The sequence below is a fragment of the Dama dama genome, chromosome 12 (genome assembly GCF_033118175.1).
Source record: "Dama dama isolate Ldn47 chromosome 12, ASM3311817v1, whole genome shotgun sequence".
NCBI lineage: Eukaryota > Metazoa > Chordata > Mammalia > Artiodactyla > Cervidae > Dama > Dama dama.
The window spans coordinates 98386594-98395782 of NC_083692.1; positions in this window are offsets into that span (position 1 = coordinate 98386594).

The following is a 9189-nucleotide window of genomic DNA, read 5'->3' on the forward strand; positions in this document are numbered from 1 at the left end:
GTTAAAAAAAAAAAAAAAAAAGCCCCAAATAAAGTCACAGGATAGGGTGTTTCCAGGATTGAGTATTTCAACATTGCATACCGATGTTGTCAGTCATGCAGAATCTGTCCACCTTACCAGCCTGCCTCCTTAGGGCTTGACATTACCCTTTTGGTTGCAGGTCCAAGTAAGCAAATCATTACAAAGCCCGAGATAAAGACAAGATAAGTGCCTCTTGTCTGATATTTCTTTTAAGATAAACTTTCCTAGAAGTTCCAGAAGTATATAGCTTTTGTATCCTAGTCAGAACATGGCTAACCCAACAACCAGCAAAGAAAAATGGGATTACCATGGCAAAGGATGAGATGGTTGGATGGCATCACCAATTCAATAGACAAGAGTTTGAGCAAGCTCTGGGAGATGGTGAAGGACAGGGAAGCCTGGCGTGCTGCAGTCATGGGGTCACAAAGAGTAGGACACAACTGAGCGACTGAACAACAAACATGAAATGTCTGGTCTGTGTTGAACAGTGTGGTCACCTAGAAGAAAATGGACTGAATTTATGTTCTCATAGCAAGTAAAAAAGGGTGGAGAATGACTGTTGCATAGGCAACAAAGGATATGTCAGTCAACAATGATTTCATCAAATATTTCTGGTTTTCTTCCTTTCCAGGATGTCTCAGAATTGTCCTGCCTGGCCCTGTTGCAGTTGGGTGGGAACATTTGATTAGTTCTGGCCAGTGAGGGGTGAGTTGAAGTGCTATGTTTCACTTTCATTTTGACCTCACTTTTCACTGCAAAACATGTCTAAGAGCAACTAAAACAACTAACAAAACATGTCTAAGAAACAAAGAAAATTATCCTACTCCAAATTGTTTAAAAACCCTAAAACTACAAGAGAATATTTCTGAGAAAAATGAAACACTTAAACAAATGAAAACATATACTGTGTTCAGGGATGAGAAAAGTCAGTAGAAATAAGACAGCAATTCTCCTCTTATCAGCATCAATTCAGTCCAGTTCAGTCGCTCAGTCGTGTCTGACTCTTTGTGACCCCATGGACTGCAGCAAGCCAGGCCTCCCTGTCCATCACCAACTCCCAGAGCTTACTCAAACTCATGTCCATCAAATCAGTGATGCCATCCAACCATCTCATCCTCTGTCATCCCCTTCTCCTCCTGCCTTCAATCTTCCCCAACATCAGGGTCTTTTCAAATGAGTCAGTGCTTCGCATCAGGTAGCCAAAGTATTGGAGTTTCAGCTTCAGCATCAGTCCTTCCAATGAATATTCAGGACTGATTTCCTTTAGGATGGACTGGTTGGATCTCCTTGCAGCCCAAGGGACTCTCAAGAGTCTTCTCCAACACAAGAGTTCAAAAGAATCAATTCTTCGGCACTCAGCTTTCTTCGTGGTCCAACTCTCACATCCATACATGACCACTGGAAACACCATAGCCTTGACTAGACGGACCTTTGTTGACAAAGTAATGTCTCTGCTTTTTAATATGCTGTCTAGGTTGGTCATAACTTTCCTTCCAAGGAGTAAGCATCTTTTAATTTCATGGCTGCAGTCACCATCTGCAATGACTTTGGAGCCCCCAAAAAACATTTCACCATCTGTTTGTCATGAAGTGATGGGACCAGATGCCTTGATCTTAGTTTTCTGAATGTTGAGCTTTAAGCCAACTTTTTCACTCTCCTCTTTCACTTTCATCAAGAGGCTCTTTAGCTCTTCTTCACTTTCTGCCATAAGGGTGGTGTCATCTGCATATCTGAGGTTATTGATATTTCTCCCAGCAATCTTGATTCCAGTTTGTGCTTCATCCAGCCCAGCGTTTCTTATGATGTACTCCGTATATAAGCAGGGTAACAAGATATAGCCTTGATGTACTCTTTTCCCTGTTTGGAATCAGTCTGTTGTTCCATGTCCAGTTCTGACTGTTGCTTCCTGACCTGCATACAGATTTCTAAGGAGGCAGGTCAGGTGATCTGGTATTCCCATCTCTTTCAAAATTTTCCAGAGTTTGTTGTGATCCACATAGTCACAGGCTTTAGCACAGTCAATAAAGCAGAAATAAATGTTTTTCTGGAACCCAGCACAACTTTTTTCTAAAACAGTAACAAGCTGATGCTTCATATGGGAATGCACTAAAATACCCAAAACAATTTTAAGTAGAAAAAAATGTTTGAAGGCTACCACAATCTGATTTACAAACTTAGTAAAAAGCTACATTTCACAAGATAGTGTGGTGCTGACATAAATTTGAACAAACATTGCTACAAAATAGAGTTTAAAAATAAACCCATATATATTTGGACAACTGATTCTTGACAAAGGTAAAAGCTAACACACTGGAGGAAAGCTGAGCTTTTCAACAAATGGTGCTGAAACTGAATGGACAAATGCAAATAATTCCAAACCTTATCTCACTCCATACAAAAAATTAACTCAAAATGGATTATAGGCATTGCCTAAGTATAAGAACTAAAACTATAGAACTTCTCTAAGGATACATCAAAGAAAATCTTTGTGACCTTGGGTTAGACAAAGATTTTTTTAAGATATAACACCAAAAAGCACAAACCATTAAAGTAAAAAACTGCTAAATTGGATTTCATCCAAGTTAAGAACTTTTGTTCTTTCAAAGACATTGTTAAAACATAAAACACAGACTGGGGGAAAATATTTACAAATCATATATCTGATAAAAGATATGTCTAGAATATATGAATAACCCTCAAATACCATACTAAGAAAACAAACAACCAAATTTTTTAACTTGGGCAAAGTTTGAACAGACACTTGACCAAAAAAGATATATGGGTGGAAAATAAATACATTAAAAATGCTAAACATCATTCATCATTAGAAAAATGCATCTTAGATCCACCAAGGGATGCCACTACCTACCGATCAGTATGTCTAAATCTAAAATTAACTGATTTTACAAATTATCAGAGAGCAAGCTGAGGAATTGGAATTTTCATATTTTAAGATGGCAAACAAAGCACTTTGGAACAGTATGGCAGTTTCTTTAAAGAATAAAACACAGGGTTCCCCTGGTGGCTCAGTGGTAAAGAATCTACCTGCCAATGCAGGAGACATGAGTTCGAGCCCTGATCCAGGAAGATCCTACATGCTGCCCAGCCACTGAGCCCATGTGCCACGGCTGTTGAGCCTATGCTCTAGAGCCTGAGAGCCGCAACTACTGAAGTGCCGCAACGAGAAGCCTGCATGCCACAGCTGGAGGGGAAGCCCCACTCTCTGCAACTAGAGAAAACCCATGCATAGCAGCAAAGACTGAGCAGAGCCAAAGTTAGTTAATTAGAACACAAAACATATAGTTACCACAAAATCCAGCCGTTCTATTCCTAGGTGTTTACCCAAGAAAAACAGAAGCATGTATCTACAAAGACAAGAGCACAAATGTTCATAGCAGCTTTGTTCATAATAGCTCAAACACTGGGAAGAACACAAACATTCACCTGCAGGTGTATGGATAAAGAAATGGTGATACAGGCATACGGTGCAATACTGCCCAACTATAAAAAAAATGAGCTATTGTTACACACAAGCAACATGGATGAACATCAGAATAAATATACCAAATAAAAGAGGTCAGACAGAAAAAAAAAAAAAAGAGGTCAGACAAAAAGAGTACAACTATATAACTTCATTCATGCAACACTTTGGAAAGTGCAAACTAATCTGCAGTGACAGAATGCAGATGAGTTGTTGCCTAGGCACAGCATGGACAGGAAGGGGTTTCAGGGAGGCGTGAGCAAAGTCTGGGTTACGGGTGTACTCATTACCTTGATTTGGGTGATGGTCTCACTTATGTGCACATATTTCAGAACTTTTAAAATGATGCACTGCCAATATATGTACTATTGTAGTCAATTATACCTCAGTAAATTTGTTTTTTAAAAAAATAGCCTACAAGACTTTGAATCTAATACTATTTTTTCCTACATAATAACAGAAGGCATAGGTATACTGGTTTTCCTTCTTCATAAAAGTCATTCTTGGCCCTCCAGATAAACAGAGTTGTTATGTGATTTTTTATGTTTTAAAATGAACTATAATTTAAGTTCAAATTGAATGATCAAATATTCTTTATTAATTAAATAGTCCCTTATACCAGGTACTAACTTGCAGATCTGTTTAGTTCAGATAATTTATCTCAAGTAAATATGTCTAATTTTCCACAAGCAAATAACAGAGATATGGTTACACTAAAAGGGGAAGAACAGCTATCTTTGAGGGTAGAATATTTTAATTCCCAGAAGGTGCATTAAGATTTCATAAGAAATTAGAAAGTAGGCCACAGAAAGTAACTGTCTCCTTTACTAAAGTAGAAAAAACCACACCACTCATACATCCACATAGAATTTGAACTGGCAACCCAGTATCTGTTAAAGAGTAATTATTATTCTACCATGTTAGTCACTTTTTTACAGATTCCCCAGGGTGTCACAGAGTCACAAATAATGATAGTTTCGAAAATAAACCCAAAAACCCAACACAACAAATAGACTTATATACATAAACACTCAGATTTCTATTTGTCTTAGAGATTAAGGTAAAAATACGTGTTCTGAATTGAAACCTTGAGCTACTTACTACACTTAAGTTTTGATGTTTTTCCACTAACTCCATTATTTACTTTTCAAAAGTATTCCCTAATAATAATAATAGTAAAATTGTTGTGCTCAGCCCTAATTAGATAACATCATTTAATTGGAAGAAATGTAGTGGATCCTTAATTGTTACAAATCATTGAGTCTCTCTAGATTAGTACTTCCCAAACTTTTCCACTTCATAGCACACTTTGAAAATTACAATATTTGTCCGGCACCACGTATATGGCAAAGAATGTTCATACTCATAAATTTTCATGTTTTTCCTCTTCTTTCTAAGAACACTAGACCGTATTTCTACCATATCCTCTCATGTGTCTGCCTCTAATTTTGCCTTGAAATTGTGAAGCCAAATAGCTAAGTTCTAGCCAGTGGAATGTTTACAGAAGTGATTTACTTTCCTCCTCCTGTGATTTTCCCTCTTCTGTAATCTGCAGCTGGATTTTGGAAGAAGGAATTACAAATAAGAGGGAAAATCAGAATGAGGTCTGTGGTATTACATTGGAATTAGCAGTATCTGGGTCTTAATATATACACAGAGAGGGATAGATAGACAAAAATAAGTGTGTATGTGTGAGTGTAAACACTGAGATGGCCTGGAAGCAATGACACCCTGATACCTTTGAGTTCACCTAGCTCTCAGATCCTATTTTCTAAATACCACTCTTTAAGAAAAGGAACCCAGGCTCCCTAAAAAAATGGTTGATTCTAGGGCTTGGAAAGGACAGAACAAGATGCACCTGAATCATCTTTATATATCAGAAAGCAAGGAATTGCTCAAAACAGTGTTCTTATCAAAAGAACACAGGAGACAACCTCAAGGAGCTCCTTCCTAAGAGTTAGTGCTGGTATAATTTGATAAAATAATGATAGTATTAGAATATAACCCATAAAATAAACATCCATGAGCTGAAAGTAATATTAATATATAATTGAATATATCAATAAATGAGGGAAAGGACAGCTCTTCCTTACAGAAGTATTCTAATTATAAATGGTGTTGAGAAAACTGGACAACCACAAGCAGAACAAAGAAACTGAATTCCTACCTTATACTATACAGAAAAATCAATTCAAAATGGATTAAGCTTTTAAACAAGACATGAGACTACAAAACTCCTGGGATAAAACACATGGACTGATCTCTTTGACATTGGCCTTGGATTTTTTGAATTAGGCAACAAAAGCAAAAAAAAATAATTAAAATAAGTGCGACTACATCAATCTAAAAATCTTCTCTGCAAAGGAAACGATCAACGAAAGGAAAAGGCAACCTATGAAATGGGAGAAAATATTTGCAAGTCATATATCCCATAAGGGGTTCACATCCAAAACATACAAGAAGCTCACATAACTTAATAGCAAAACAACAAATAACCCAAGTAAAAATGGGCAAAAGACCCGAAAAAGCATTTCCTCATGTGTATGAAGACATACAAACGACCAACAGGTACATGAATGATGGACATGTAAACTGGTACAGCCTCTGTGGACAAAAGAATTGTTGCCTCTCAAACATTAAAAAGAGAAATACCAACTTGGCTTCCCTGGTGGCTCAGATGGTAAAGAATCTGCCAGCAATGCAGGAGACCCAGGTTCATCCCCTGGGTTGGGAGGCTCTCCTGGAGAAGGGAATGGCTACCCATCCCAGTATTCTTGTCTGGAGAATTCCATAGACACAGGAGCCTGGCGGGCTACAGTCCATGGGGTTGCAGAGTCAGACACAACTGAGCAACTAACACTTTCACACACTTTTCACACCATATGATCCAGCAATCCTACTTCTAAGTATAAATGCAAAGGAAACAAAACTATTACCTGAAAAAGGTATCTGTACTCCCATGTTCACTGAAACATCCTTCCTTATAGGAGACAACCTAAATGTTTGTCAATGGATGAATGGATTAAGAAAATATGGTGTATATGTACATATATATATATACACATATACATATACAAAATGGGATGTCATTCACATTTTTTTAAAAGTAAGGAAATATTTTTTTTTTAAATAAGGAAATTCTATCATTTGCAAGAACATGGATAAACATGGAGGACATTATGCTAAGTGAAATAAGGCAGACAGAGAAACACAAACATTGCATGTGGAATTATAAGCACTTAAAGGTGATTTTTTTTTTAAGATACAAAAAAAATTAGGTCAAACTCAATTAAACAGAGAGTGGGAAGGTGGTTGTTAGGGGCTAGGAGGTGGAAGAAATGGGGAAACGGGGAGCAAGAAGTCATGTACTAACATGCTAGTGAGTCGCTGAGAAGGATCCTGAAGGAATTCCCTGGAGGTCCAGTGGTTAGGACTACATGCTTCCACTGCAGCAGGCACAGGCTCAATCCTTGGTCTGGGAAGTAAGATCCGGCATACTGCACAACATGGACAGAAGTGTTTTCTTAATTTTAAAAAATAAGAAAGTAAGAAATAAAAAGGATCCTGAGCTCTATCCTCCTACAGGAGGACAAAACAGAAGCTCCACCTGGTCTGGGAGACCCTGGACCAGCCTGTCTCCTCCTCTCTCAGGCGGAGCCCTGGGAAGAGAGGTGAAGAGGGTATCTGGGCAGGCGGGATTCAAGTGGCACAGAACACAGATGCCGGTGCCAGAGGGCCTGAATGGGCAGAAATACACACCAGACCTGCAGGCATTGGGCAGCTCAGTTCAGTTCCGTCGCTCAGTCCTGTCCGACTCTGCGACCCCATGAATCGCAGCACGCCAGGCCTCCCTGTCCATCACTAGCTCCTGGAGCTAACTCAAACTCATGTCCATCAAGTCGGTGATGACAACAAGCCATCACATCCTCTGTCGTCCCCTTCTCCTCCTGCCCCCAATCCCTCCCAGTATCAGGGTCTTTTCCAATGAGTCAACTCTTCTCATGAGGTGGCCCAAGTGTTGGAGTTTCAGCTTCACCATCAGTCCTTCCAATGAACACCCAGGACTGATCTCCTTTAGAATTGACTGGTTGGATCTCCTTGCAGTCCAAGGGACTCTCAAGAGTCTTCTCCAACACCACACTTCAAAAGCATCAACTCTTCAGTGCTCAGCTTCCTTCACAGTTCAACTCTCAGATCCATACATGACCACTGCAAAAACCATAGCCTTGACTAGGGACGGACCTTTGTTGACAAAGTAATGTCTCTGCTTTTTAACATGCTGTCTAGGTTGGTCATAACTTTCCTTCCAAGGAGTAAGCGTCTTTTAATTTCATAGCCACAATCACCATCTGCAGTGATTTTGGAGCCCCAAAAAATAAAGTCTGACACTGTTTCCACTGTTTCCCCATCTATTTGCCATGAAGTGATGGGACCAGATACCATGATCTTAGTTTTCTGAATGTTGAGCTTTAAGCCAACTTTTTCACTCTCCTCTTTCACTTTCATCAAGAGGCTTTTTATTTCTTCTTCATTTTCTGCCATAAGGGTGGTGTCATCTGCATATCTGAGGTTATTGATATTTCTCCCTGCAATCTTGATTCTAGCTTGTGCTTCTTCCAGCCCAGCGTTTTTCATGATGTACTCTGCATATAAGTTAAATAAGCAGGGTGACAATATACAGCCCTTTTTTTTTTTTTTTTTTTTTTTCATATACAGCCTTGACCTACTCCTTTTCCTATTTGGAACCAGTCTGTTGTTCCATGTCCAGTTCTAACTGAGGCTTCCTGACCGGCATATAGGTTTCTCAGGAGGCAGGTCAGGTGGTCTGGCATTCCCATCTCTTTAAGAATTTTCCACAGTTTATTGTGATCCACACAGTCAAGGCTTTGGCATAGTCAATAAAGCAGAAAGAGATGTTTTTCTGGAACTCTCTTGCTTTTTTGATGATCCAGTGGATGTTGGCAATTTGATCTCTGGTGCCTCTGCCTTTTCTAAAATCAGCTTGAACATCTGGAAGTTCACAGTTCACGTATTGCTGAAGCCTGGCTTGCAGAATTTTAAGCATCACTTTATTAGCGTGTGAGATGAGTGCAATTGTGCAGTAGTTGGAGCATTCTTTGGCATTGCCTTTCTTTGGGATTGGAATGAAAACTGCCCTTTTCCAGTCCTGTGGCCACTGCTGAGTTTTCCCAATTTGCTGGTATATTGAGTACAGCACTTTCACAGCATCATCTTTTAGGATTTGAAATAGCTCAACTGGAATTCTATCACCTCCACTAGCTTTCTAAGGCCCACTTGATTTCACATTCCAGGATGTCTGGCTCTAGGTGAGTGATCACACCATCATGATTATCTGGGTCATGAAGATCTTTTTTGTACAGTTCTTCTCTGTATTCTTGCCACCTGCTCTTAATATCTTCTGCTTCTGTTAGGTCCATACCATTTCTGTCCTTTATCAAACCCATCTTTGCATGAAATATTCCCTTGGTATCTCTGATTTTCTTGAAGAGATCTCTAGTCTTTCCCATTCTGTTGTTTTCCTCTATTTCTTTGCATTGATCGCTGATCTTATCTCTCCTTGCTATTCTTTGGAACTCTGCATTCAAATGGGAATATCTTTCCTTTTCTCCTTTGCTTTTCGCTTCTCTTCTTTTCACAGCTATTTGTAAGGCCTCCTCAGACAACCA